Consider the following 14,381-nt stretch of genomic DNA (forward strand, 5'->3'; position numbering starts at 1 on the left):
ACCAGATGATAAATACCAGGAGGCAAGGCAACTCAAAAGTTATTCTTATCAATATCATCTAGCAGATCTGTAAAACAAGTGAATTTTTCAGGTATTATCAAGTAATTTATTCCAAAATTATAAGAACTTTATAGTTATACTGTTAAAACTTGCATTTACTAAAACAGTCATTAATTAATAATATATTTTTTGTGTTTGCTGACATCAGATGACCTCTAAAGCTAATTAAAATACCTTTGACTTTGGGTTTTTTGGAGTATGTTCACACATTGTTCTGCATAGTTTCCTTGCCACAGTCCACCCACTGCGTAAAGTGACGTCTTTTATATGTGAATTTTGGAGGTACAATTTTGGTCTACTGAAAGGGGTTGTTTTATAATGCCAGACCTTTCTTTCGATGTCTACTGAACATCTAGTGCTGTCATCCGTAGGACCTCCATGTACGGGCTATTTATGGTCCAAATGTGGTTGTTTTTTCAATGTCAAACTCATATATAGATCTTGTTTTTATAATGCAACTTCTCTCAGTCCTGCTACCGATCACAATCACATTCACTTCCTTTTACAAATCTCTTCACAATAAAGCAGGATACTAGCAAAGTACACCTATATACAGCCAATGCTATTTAAAAATTTCGCAATACATTGTGCTTCTTTTAAAAGGAATTCTAAAAATTTTCTAAATACTGTACTTTAACCATTATTATTTTACATTTTAAGATGGATTTCAGCATTTTTATTATTTCAACACATTTTAAGAAATGCCAATTTTAAGCTGGTTGAAAGCAAATATGTTGATTAATTGAAATAAATAAACCAGTTAAAGAAATCTGGAAAATGTAGAATAACAGAAAACCCCCCACATGTACTGAATAAATCAATAGGCTAACACATAATCAATCATGCTAGTGTATATTTAATCTGTATTTATATGTGTCATTTGGATAACAACAATGTTGATATTTGTAAACACAAAAATATTACATTTATTAATCATGTAAAATTCCCGCAGCATGCCCACATGATGTTTAAAAAAATGTAGCCAGTCCAAAGTTCAAATGTTGAACATCATAATGATGTCCAAGTCGGGTCGTGGTTGGACATCCAAATTGTGGACCTAGTTTGGAAGTCATATAGATGTCCACAATTGGTCATGGACCAAGAGACCCAATATAGACAAGTTCTACACGTCTATCCAATGTCGAATGTTTAGTGGGTTACAGCAGATTTCTATCAAACCAAAGGTTTGCCTCATTCTGTGTCTCAGCTCACACTTAAAATACAAACTAAATTATTAAATGTGACAGGAAATAAAGGTGCAAGTCTCAATGATCTAAGTAGGCTAGCACTAAAATGTTCTTATGTGCTATAAAAGGTGGAGATAAACCCACAAACTGATATGAAAGCAGCTGGTGTGTGAGCACAAAAGTGAAGACTTTTTGGTTTATACTTTATACTCTTTGCCAGACATAAAACTTGAATCGTTCAAAAACAACGACAGAAAAAAAAATTAGTTTATTAAAATGTAGGTTTTATTATTATAGGTAGTCCATTGATTCCATTGATTACACAATGAACAGGGCAAGAAACAGTAACATAATTAAACAGGTTATAGGTTATAGCCTCCAGTTATAATGTTGCAGAAAGAGTTTGATGTGCTACTTGAGGTCAGGGAAAAATGCAGTGAGGGGTTTGCAAGAAAAGACATACTAATCATAATCTGTGTAAGCGTGAATGTGCAAGTGAGAAGTTCAGAGAGTTCTCATGTGAGTTGCTTATGCATCTTTAAATGAATTTTCTTCAGCGCATGTGAAAGATTGATGTAACCACCATGAAATCATTCATTGGTTCGTGAAGTTCCATTTTAAAGCCTTGGTTTTAGCTTTCTGGTTGCTAACACATAAATTTTCCTTGGCCATAAGTGACCATGTTTGGATGAGAGGGTGGCGTAATACAGCTAAGGCTAGCAAGCTTGGTTAGCAAGGTGCATCCATAGACTGTATGGGTGCATAACGCATACACAGATACTTGCAAATTAGTGCATAGTACAACAAAATGCTAGAATATCGCTCACTTAAATTGCAGCGTGGATTTCTTTGACAGCTGTTAGTAATCAACTTCTCAATAAGCCATGTTATTTGTCAGATAGTTGCATTAAAAATATTCCAAAAGGCACCAACACCACATATACTTTGAGAGGTACTTTTCTGTGGCTAGCAGAGGTGAAGCCTCGCATACAGCTACAGGATACAGCAGCAAGTGTCTGCACACACCTGCCAATCGAAGTGGCTGTGCCACTAATAAGCCTTTAAGCCTTAATACAATTTAAAACAGTTAAATTATATATTTTTAAAAAATAACCCCTATGCAATTACTTTTTTAAAGAGAATGGTTTTTTAAATCCCACAATTCAGACATGGTCATTTCTGTTGTAAATTTGGTCATTTTACCATGGGACTCCCTGGAGATTAACTCAGTTTTGGAGCTAGTCTGTGGTGGCCACTTATTATCCAGTATTTAGTATAGGCTGTGGGCACACTTGTCTGAACCCTGTACAATTTATAAAAATAGACTGTGGTCAACAGAACCATCTACACTGAGTTTCATTCCAAACATTTTCTTGTATAGTGATTGTGACATTTGGATTTACTTGACAACAAACCAAACAAAACACTCAATGTCAAATTGCTACTAAACCTAAGAGCTTACATACACAGTGTAACAAGTAATCATATGCAGAAATTATAAAATATCAAGGTTTTCCACACAAGCCAACAGAAATCTCAGAAAGTTAAGAGAGTACTCAGAGTCGCTGGTCATTCATTTTGGGAAATAAATGGTTCCTGTGCTCTATGAAATGACAGCAGGGACTCACGTGTTACTATGTCTTCTCTGGTGTCAGCTTGTTGGTGGAGAAAAGAATGATGAGGATAAAGTATAGATTCGAGCCAGTCCTCCCTGCTTGCTTGTCAGCTGCATTTTGCTTTGCTCCTCCAATACAGTCACAGCTCTTAAACCTAAAATTATATCCATAATGACATGCAGCTCCATTGAACAGGTTGTAACCAAATCCCAGGGAGTTTTTTGTGCCTTTCTGAGTTTCAAGACAGATGGTGAAGCTTTGTAGAGAGATGTGATGTCCTCTTTTTTCTGACAAGCCATGCTGTTTCTCACCAGTTTGTTTATCACTGTTGTAGTCCTTTGTGTCGCACTGCAAAAGTACACAGTCTTGATTTGTGTGACATTGTCTCTTTTTCATACTTTGCACTCTGTGTTGCTGCTCTGTGCCTGGCTTCCATATCCAATCACAGAAACATGGCAACACAACACAGACGATCATTTTGTGGCCCCAATTATGCACAGAGGGATCTTTGCTGATGTACAAAGCTTCTGCAAAGGCTAAAACGTCATCCAGTTTCATGTCTTTGTGTTTTTAATATCTGTAATCGTGTGGAATGCACAGAAACACTTCAATGAGTTATATTGGTCAAAGCGTTATAAAGAGTATTTCAATACAGCAATATGAGCTTAAGTAAACATCTCATGATTCACACATGTGTAAGAGTACTGTATAAAAAACCAACTGTAGAGCAAATATTTTCACATTTTGTATTTCCATTACAAACTAGAATGAGATGCAATCTCCATATGCGATATAAATCATGTCACAGTTTACCAATTTAGACAAGTGCAATAAAATAACCTCCTTAATGCAAGATGTGGTCATTGTAGTAAGTTAGAGGAATGTGATCATAGATAAACAGCACTGTATTCTGACAGAAAAACTGTGATGTATCAGATAGAAGTGTATATATAGACAAAGACTAGAAGCAGGAGGTTAAGGACAATGCCAATGACTCCTAGCACAGCCAGGAATCTTTCTTCTGGTGTGCTCAGGTATGGACACGTCAGGTCCATGTAAAACCTTTTCAAGAAATCTGTTAATTAATAAAAGTGGTATTTCACTGGACGCGTGGATTATTTGTGTGTTAGTATCGATGTTCTGTTCAAGTAGATTTATGGGTGTTGGGAGCAGATAGGCTAAAGGATCCCGCTGTTGATAATGATAATAATTAGTTTAACAATCTTGGTCCCAAGTAATAGTTTTAGGAGCATATACCTTTCTTATCAACTCATTTGTTCTGGTTGAATCAAAAGTTTCTTGTTTTTGTGACCTTTTAGATAAATGGCAGTGTTTTGGGTTTTTTTTAAGTTTGCACAAAAGTGTGGAAGGAACATGGCTTTCAAATTTGAACACCATTAAATCGAAGACAATCATGACCTCCTCTCCTGCTGTCTGAGAAATCCCATAAATGTTAGCCCACAGTAATGGAGCAATATGAATACAAGTATATCACTGTTGCCATAATGGACACACTGTGGGGAAAGTAATGACACAGTTAATATGAACAGTACAGGAAAGTCCAGGCAATTCCACATGAAGCTCCTCCTCTGTGACTGCAGGCAGTCTTTAGCTAGCAGAGCAGAGCTGTCTTAAGGAGTAAACAGTGTAGATAAAAATAGTTACAATCCAGCTGATCAAACTGCCAACAATCCTCATAAGTCAGCGCTTACGTCAAATAATCAAACCCTCTTAGTACAGAAATACTTAAAGAGAGGGATGGCAGTGTTGGTAAAAGTATTGTGCCAGCATCTCCATGCTCAAGTCCAGCAGAAAGCCTTAGGTGACAGAGGTGTAGATGTAGACAAATATGACCACTAAAAGATTGAGAATGGTTCCAATGATGCCCAGCACTGCTAAGATTCGCTCTTCACGGTCATTCGTGGAGTCATCCTCTCTTGCGTGAGCGCTGCAGACATAGCGGCTGCCCGGGACCATTGTTACCATCACAGAACCCCACCCCCACAGGGCGTGACGCCTAGCAACAGACACAGTGAAGAAGAATTAAGAGACAGCAACAAAGTTGAAAGGAGAAGAGGAAGAAACAGGTTCATTACTTCTAACACAGACTTGCTGAAAACTGTTCCTCTCTTTCCCCATCACAACACAAACACATTCATTTATCCTGCATTCTTTTGATATTTACTATTTCTTGCAGTTGCTAAACACTTGGTGAAATTTGACAAATAAGACACAACAGTTGGGTCAAGCATCTCACCTCAATGTCAAAATTAAACTTCGACTATATCTAACATTACAGATACACAAAGAAACCCTACAGAAAGAGAAATAATAAGCGTGCACAGCAATAAATACAATAAAATATTAATATTTACAAAAAAATGCAGTGATTTGGTAAAATAAAAAACACTACGTGTGATGTATGTAGTGGACAGTTACAAGCAACCTGCTGTTTGTTAAGCTCTAGCTGTTCTAGCTTGATTCTTTTTGACTGCCTTGTGTATCCTTGTGTATCTTGTGTGTGCTGTATCCAACCCTGACATGACCCCACTTCATTGTCTTTGCATGTTTATATCCTTACCCTACTCCTCCCTCCTCCACCTAATTCATCTCTCATTCTCATCACTTCAGTGTTCAAAGTACCAGAGAAAAACTAATTAAATTAAAGCTGCAAGCAGCGTTAAGAGGGCCCTCGCACACCGCGCGTTCAGCCACGCCCAACACCTACACCCAGCACATCCGATCTGATGTCACATTGATGGAAATCATATGTAGAACCACATGCTAAAATTTCATCTCGTTCGATGATGATTATAGTCGTCCCATTAAGTGGCGTTCTAACCATGACTGACAAATGGCATATCGAACATTTACGAGCTCGACTCTCGACTCATGGCTGCCACGTTTGGGAGAGATTGGACATTGTGCTTTTGAGTGACAGCAGATTGCTACTTTCTGGCTAGTGAGTGAACCTCCATGTGGCACCATGACCATTTCGCCAAACATTAAAAGCTTTACAATTCATTATCACAAAGGTCTATAGACTCCATGCACCGGAGATCACATCATTTTGATGAAATCATGAGGAGGAGTTTGTCAAAATATGAGGCCTGAAAAGAGGGGACAATGTTGCCAAAATTACACATTAATTTGAAAATAGCTGACTTCCTGTTGGATTTAGAATATTGCTTGAAAAGACTTTTTTGTACATCTTGATATACATAAGCATAAGCTTACCAGGTTTCAACCTCATGGATGAAACACAGCAGGGGCTGATGTTTTGAAATTTTGTAGGCGGCGCTGTGGAGCCATTTCGCAATATTCCATGAAAATATAACAACAAGGCTTTATCACACTGGAGGTGTGGGCCAAACTCCAAGAGTTTTTGCACTTTCCAAGCCCCTCAAAAGCCACTTCATCTTTCATGGTGAACCGCCTTGCCACCAGGGTGCGCCGTTCAGTTTAAACTCACAATTTTCTCACTGAAGCATCATGAGGGACTGATGTTAATATTTACCGCTTTTGAGGTGGACCTGATGAACCTGTGAAAATCAGTTTATCAAAGTGAAAGACATGACATTTCCTGTTCCCACTAGGTGCGCTCTGCATATTCCTGACGATGGGCATATCAATCTATTCAGGGCAGGTCTGACATCATGCCTGTAAAGTCTGATACTGATCAGACTGGTTTTCTTTGAGTTATACTAATTTGTTTCTTCATGGCAAGACGTCAAAGTTCACCATGCTTTCGGGGTCACACCCTTTCGTGAAAACTCACACTTTTCACTGTAACCCAGGACCAACTCCTTAAGGCTTTCCTGGAGAAATTTGAGTCTGCAGACGTCACCCATCACTATACTGTACCCCAAAGTGTAAAACATGACATTTCCTGTTCCCACTAGGTGGCGCTGTCATTGACATCAAATGTGGCAGTTGAAATTTTTTCAGGGGTGGATCCTTATTATATGTTGGCTCTTTGGTCCAGATCAGACAATGTATAACAGAATGAGAGGCAATAAGATTTTCATGGTGAATGATCAAAACTCGCCGTGCCGCCACGGTCACACCGTATCCTGAAAACTCAAAAGCTCCAAAATTTAATATGGCCCAGGTGTGTAGTTGACACTGACCAAATATGAAGCTTATACGATCAAATCCCAAGGAGGAGTTCGCAAAAGTACGAGGCCTGGAAATGGAAAAATTAGAGCCAAAATGGCACCTTCAATCCAAAATGGCGGACTTCCTGTTGGGTTTGCATCAGTGGTCCCACTGACTTTTTTGTTCGCCTCAGCATGATACACGTGTGAGCCAAATTTCATACATGTAACTCAAACTATGTGTTCGTAGGGCTGTGTTCTTACTGTAATACCTGTTCTGATTTTCCTAAATCGTGCCTCCATACCATACCACAATAATTTAAAAGACTAAAACAAAAACTGAAACTAATTAAAACTAAACTAAACATTTTCAAACTAAACTGAAGTGAGAAAATCAAATTTGGAAACTAAGTGAAACTAAACTTAATTAAAACACAAAAAGTCGAAATAAAATGAAAATAAAAAGCTAATTAGAAAGTACAAAACTATAATAATTCTGTCAATATATAATAGTAACATTAATACAAACCACAGTACCCCATACTACTGGCTGACTCATGCATTATTGACATTACACAATTTGTAGAAATGAGTGAGCACAGCTCCACTCGGTGCCTGCAGACTGCCCGTGCAGTACCAGGCTCAGACCTCTCTGTGAGGAGCTCTTCTTCAACTCCAAGAAAGAAAACGCATATTTAGCACAACAGCTCAACACCAGCGACAGAGATGGAAAGAATGATTCCAGCGCTGTCTCCAAAACAGCAACAGGCAGCTGTCACTCAGAGAAAAATCAGCAAGTATGTTGCTTTGACATACAGTAGACCCCATGTCCTGTAGTGAACAATATAAATAAGTGTGGACAGTACAGTCATCATGTGTGCGAAATTTGCTATTTGTTCATTGGCTATGTGCTGATAAATTTTTGGTAATGCAAAAATACTATTCTCTGTACGAGACATGGCACTCATGGTATCCAAAACTAAAACACCTTCAGAAATTTAGAAATCCTGATAAATGTAAAGGCTTCACAAATGTTTTATTGCCACTGAATCGATGTACCCCAATCTCATCATTTCTTAAATATTCCTAAAGCAATTTCATATAAGCATCTTTTCTTCTAGCTGGTTCCAATATTTCAATTAAATCTTTTGTCAAAATTCTTCAAAATCCACAGTCTGTAAAATTCATTACATTATGTCTTCTTCCATGCTTTTGTTCCTCCGTATGCTCTGTTGCTAAGCATTAGAGCTGTGAGGGATCAGTGGTGTCCTTTAAAAATGAATAAGGTCAGATGCTGATGAGGGAATTATCAGACGTCCTTGGAGACAGTTTGGGAGCACACAGAAAAAGGGAGGTTAGGATTACGACGACGCAAGCGTGTGTGTGTGTGTGTGTGTGTGTGTGAATATATTCTAAAATGAGTAAGACTGTTGGGCTGTCCAGTACACTGAACCATCCATGACTAAGTCCACTTTCATCCAGTTTTTTTCTATAATCCACGCCCTTACAGTGGAAGGAAGTAGTATTGACAAAAACTGGCCATAGAAACAATATTTTTTTATAATGTGTTGTTATGAAAGAGTACATATTCCCTCTGAACTCTTTAACATCAGTAAGTCCAGACATGTACATACATAGTAAACACTAGTAGCTATTCATCCTCAAAGAGTTTCTCTTCCCCGGTTCTCTACTCTCTACACTTGTTGTTCAATCTTTTCATTTTGGTGGTCTGCTGGCTAAACATTTCAACATCTAACAGCTGTTCAGGTTGCCCAAGGGTGCGATTGTTTTTGTGTCCATGTCCTGTATAGAACTAGAGAAACAGCACACTCTTTTGATGCAGTTGAGTCATTCAGCAGTGTAACATGATTATTTCCAACCCACTTAAAGGGGATTCATGGCACACCTCAAAAGTTGAAGCCATAAAGCATAGAAATAGAGGAGAAAGTAGAATACATTTGAACTACAGCACATTGCAACTATTCACTACTTCTGATGTTAGGTGTTGATTGTGAGTTTAAGTCATGGATGCTGGAGATGAAAAAATGTTGGCCACCTGTTAAAGGCTCTTCCATTTGATCCTCTTACAGAAATTAAAGTAAGAGAAGACGGATGCTTTTCCTTCACAAATAGCTACTAGAAACTTTTCAATTAATACAATATTTTTCATAAATGTTTTTCTTTGAACAATAAAAATATTCTAGGTGGTCAATTCGAGAAACAGGTGGTTCAGACCCAAACCAGATTGCTGTACATCTCAGCCACATGCAGTAGATATCTGAGCAACTGGCTCTAAGTCCATTAAAGTTATGAAGCCACATACCAAGCTACCTGTTACCTATCATTATAGCATAGTGTTAGAATGCAACAACAATGCATTTCCCCCCCTCACACACAGATGAAGTCCCATCACCTCTTGAAGACTTCATAGTACCATATTATCCTAAGAGGGCACTTTGCTCTCAGACTGCAGGCAACTCCCAGTTAGTATTCAGGCAGCAGAAACCCTCTCTCCTCTTCAAATGAAGCTTAAAACTTTCCCTGAGATGTGTCTTAGTTATGCTGTGGTGGACCCAGGCCCTGGGAGACTTCCCATGATGCACTGAGCATGTCTTCTCCATTCCCATCTTTCCACTGTATGTGTTCATGCACCATTACTACATGTCATTAAAATTTGTCTTCTCTCTCCCACACTTTCTGTTTTGGCCTGTCTCTCTATGCTCTCCTTTTTTCTTTTTCTGTTGGGGTTTTCTCTCTTACAGTGCAGGCTTTTTACTTTACAATATAAAGTGCCATGAGATAACTATTGCTTTGATTTGGGGATATGAGCATAAACACAATTGAACTGAAATGAATTTTCAAGCATTGTGTCTGGTTCTTTGAAGATTTAATTTCTTATTTTATCAGAAGTATAATTATGATAATTATGTCTTTGATTATGCTATTGTAAAAGCAATGGTATTATGTGGTACTTTGATTGTTGGATCTGTGATGCTTTGATTAAATGCTGTTCTCGCTTTGCTTGTTTAATAGCAACAATGTAAGGACCTGCAATCACTTCAACTGAGAAGTGACAATACTACTAAAACCCATGTTACATATCTCAAATTACTACTACCTACAGTATTTAAGTTCAATTGCACTGCAAAAGATGCAATGAAATTAAACATTAATCTGGATGGTTGTTTTGCTTGCTATAATTGTACATATACATCATGAATATGCATGCATTTGTGTATCTGTGGCTAATGAAGAGGAACAGTGAATTGGTGGGTGGGTGTCGATTCTCTAACACTCATGATTTGAGAGTATTGTACTGCAGAACGTAGTGTGTTACTACAAAAATGACAAGAAAAAGGCAATTCACAATGGAAGAGACACAGACCACCATAACACAAATGTTGGTCTTTCTTACAGAGAAATTGCAAAGAAAGTCAAGGTGTCAGTGAGTACAGTTTCCTTCACCATCAAAAGGCAAACGCTGACAAGAAGAGGTCCGACCCAAAAGCAGACCCAAAGGCACAACTGAATCAGAGGATACGTTTCTGAGAGTTAACAGCAGCTAGGTGGCTCACAGGACAACAGCTTCAAGCATAATAGTGGTCGTAGTAAGAAAGTCTCAGTGTTAAGTGAGAAGACTTCGAGCTGCAGGTTTGACGGTACGAGTTGCAGCAAGAAAGCCATTGCTTAGACGTGAGAATAAGAGAAGGAGACTTGCCTAGGCCATAAAACATTGACACTGGATTACTGAACACTGGAAGAAGGTATTATGGGCTGATGAATCAAAATTTGAAATCTTCTTTGTGTGCCGTTGAGAAGGCGGAAGGAGGGTTCCACAGTTTGTGCCATCAACTGTCAAATATGGAGGAGGACGTTTGTTGACGGTCTGGGGCTGTTTTGCTGGATCCAGGGTCGGTGACTTGTACATAGTGAGAGGCGCCCTGAACCAAGCATTCTGCAGCGCCATGCAATACTCTCTGGTATGCACCTAGTTGGCCAGGGGTTCATCCTACAGCAAGATAATGACCCCAAACATAAGTCCAAGGTATGCCAGAACTACCTCAGGAAAAAAGAACAAGATGGTAAACTTGAAAACATGGAGTGGCCAGCACAACCTCCAGACTTAAACCCCATCAAGCTGGTTTGGGATGAACTGGACAGAAGATTGAAAGCAAAGCAATCTACAATGCCGCACATTTATGGGAGCTTCAGCAACAGATATGGGAAGAACTTTCTGAAGAATATTTGAGTTCTATTATAGAAAGAATGACACGGGTGTGTTCAGCTGCCAAAGGTGGAACTTTGAAGAATCAAAAGTTTAGATTACATTTTGATCTATAAATTGATTCCATGATTTCTTTTTAAACTCTGCTTTCTTATTTGTACTATGCTTTCATTTCAGAGTGCAATGAGATAAACTGCATAATTTTCAATTAAAAACTGGGAACATTGGGGTGTTCTAAAACTTTTGACTGATATATATACACAGTGTATACACTAGTATACTGTACATGTAATATGCTGTATCGTTCACACAGGCTGGGTAGTTTCAAATCTATTTCAGGATTTTATATTCTCCCTCTTGCTTCCTTCATTTCTCCTTTTAAGAACCCACATTAGAACTAACTGAAGCAGCTCAAGCATTTACTCGATTTGAATTAATATTTAAATACATGCTGTATATTTTAGGCATTTAAACCTCTATAACTCACTGCTATTTCAAGAACAAAAGAGAAGGAGCTGCAATAAAATATCCTATTTAATTCTTAGCCTTTTGAATATTATAATATATTTGTACCATAAAGCACTGAAATATCCTAATGTGTTTTTGCACTGGACTATCGTACTCTACTATTTTATCCTTTTACCACGGCTAGAGCAGTTAATTTGCCTATTCTAATGAAATGGCCTTGTTAAAAAAAAGTATTCCTGCAGTATAGGCAAGCATAAATCAGTATAATACTGGAATCCTCCTAAAAAACGAAAAATAAAAGCGTGTATGTCCCTAATTATGACTGTTCAGCTTTTTTGAGGCGTAATTGAGAAGTAATATTTTAGAAAAGCATGTGATTAAAGTCTTTTAAAAACAATCACAATTTGAATCTGATCTGTAAATTATTGCTAATATTTCACAAATAGCGATTATTATAACTTGTTTTGAACCTAACAATCAGGGCAGTGTAAAGTGCAGTAACACTGGGGAATTCACCATCGGCTCCCCCGCTGACTGAGCAATGCAAAGCAGTCTGCCCCGTAAAACTCATGCATAAAATTCATCATAATTGGTGCAGATAGCTCCTCTGCTTATATCGCTGTCAGATTAATTTATATAGGAAGTTATATAAATTCCCTACAGATGGTCCATCTACAGCGCAGTGTGCATATGGGAGTCGGAATCTGAGGTCACATAGCAATTTGCTACCAAAGCAATCTCATGGAAACATCCTGAGATGAAACTGAGGCTTGTGGGATGAATGCTTTACATTAGAATGATATCGTATCAGTAGAAGTAACTAATTTCATTTTGCATCAATATCAGCAGCAGGTTTTATTTTCTTGTATGGTGCGCTTCCTTTGAAGCTGTGTAATGATCTCAACAAGCTAAAAAATAACTCAAGTAGGTTTTGTATTATTATCAATATACAATATACATTAAATATTTATGCCAGTAGAATTATTGATTGAAGATCAGCCTGAGAACAGTAAACAAGACTCGCTGCTGCAGAGTTATGTCCATGTAGCCATACACTTATTGCTGTAGTAATGCATAATAGATAACAGATTTGTGGAGGCACTGATAAAAGTATCTATTGCCTCTAGTCATATACAAAAAATGCTGCTTCTGCTGGCAGTGGTTCTCTATATTTTTGAATAGTGTGTGCTCCAAATAGCCTGCTATGTATCAGTACTAATGAACTAAGCAATATTGGTAAAACTCTACCTTGGAAATATTTCTTGAATGTTTAAAATGACAGACACATTGTAGAGATGCAGACATAATTAGAGACAGTCCTGCCAGAAGGCTCCACCTCTGTGCTTCATCTGTTAGCATCCAAACCATCAATACCAGTCAGGTAATCCTAGCGTTCTAATAAGAGTAACAGCATTACAAATAAATATGTCACAATTGAAACCAGTAAGTAAGCGATTAGAGGACCTGATACTAAAAAGGATTGTAGGGGTACAAAAGAAGAGCTAAAGGAAATGGAGATAAATGTATGTGATAGGATTGTTTTGGAATTTTATAAATAAAAATAATTGATTGTTAGTTTGGCATTAGTTAGTAGTCTGCATACTGACACTGTTCAGCAGTATGTCACAAGATAGTACTATCCATGGATGATCTGGATCATGGTGGTATTGTTTAACATTGAACAAAGACCCTTCAGTGACTTATTATGTGACTAATAATTTGAAAATGAGGTCATCTGGAAACAATAATATTAACTTTTTTTTAATCCAGATGACCTCAAAATGAAGACTAAGGCATAAAAAACTATAAAAAACTTAAAAATAATTGTCTCATAATAATACAATCAAAAATTTAAATATATATGTATATATATACATATATATATATATATGTATATATATATATATGTATATATTAATCTCTGTCTCTCTTCCACAGCATGTCTTTTATCCTATCTTCCTTCTCTCACCTCAGCAGCAGGCGGCTGGCTGCCCCTCCCTGACCCTGGTTCTGCCGGCCAGAGGTTTCTTCCTGTTAAAAGGGAGTTTTTCCTTCCCACTGTCACCAAAGAGCTTGCTCATATGGGTTCATATGATTGTTGGGTTTTTCTCTGTATGTATTATTGTAGAGCCCTGCAATATAAAGCGCCGTGAGGTGACTGTTGTTGTGATTTGGTGCTGTATAAATAACATTGGATAAATAAAAACTGGATGGATATATATGAATAAATAAAGCTTATTTATGCCAACAGAAACTATGGTAACTAAAACCTAGTCTCTCTGTGTGTAACTCATCAACGCTGACTTCTCATTAACAGAAAATCTGACCTCTTGATTCCTAATCTAGCTATTTGTACACAGTGAGGTCACTGTTAAGCAAATAAAATAATAATAATGTCAACTACAATAGCAGATTTAAGTTATCCTGTGGTGAACTGTGCTGTATGTGTTGGCTGTATAGCCAGTAGTGGTCACAGGAAGGAAGGAATTGCAAGTATTGATTGGTGTCATTGACTGGTAGAATTATTGACTTCACAGAAAGTCTCAGTCATTAATCTTACAGTTTTTGTACTTGCCACACTGAACAGAGACTCTGTTTAGTCTTAGATCACTGTCACGCACATGCACAAAGGAAACATGTATGGGCACCGTGTGCTGTGGAGAATGTAGCATATATAGTAATGTAGTCAAATAGAGTAATTTTACCATTGTCCTCTCTCTCTCTCTCT

At 37.7% G+C, this 14,381-nt stretch overlaps 1 long non-coding RNA gene across 2 annotated transcripts in view; it reads right to left on the bottom strand.

The window, feature by feature from the left end:
- Window positions 1-1,510: 1,510 nt before the first annotated feature.
- LOC102310292 overlaps window positions 1,511-14,381 on the bottom strand; it is a 17,576-nt gene continuing 4,705 nt past the window's right edge. For both annotated transcript variants that reach the window (XR_006054053.1, XR_315401.2), the window contains one exon: window positions 1,511-4,880. This is a non-coding gene — a long non-coding RNA (uncharacterized LOC102310292). The remainder of the gene's footprint in view (window positions 4,881-14,381) is intronic.

This window comes from Haplochromis burtoni, unplaced genomic scaffold, assembly GCF_018398535.1.
Source record: "Haplochromis burtoni strain Fernald_Lab_line unplaced genomic scaffold, NCSU_Asbu1 Contig_15, whole genome shotgun sequence".
NCBI lineage: Eukaryota > Metazoa > Chordata > Actinopteri > Cichliformes > Cichlidae > Haplochromis > Haplochromis burtoni.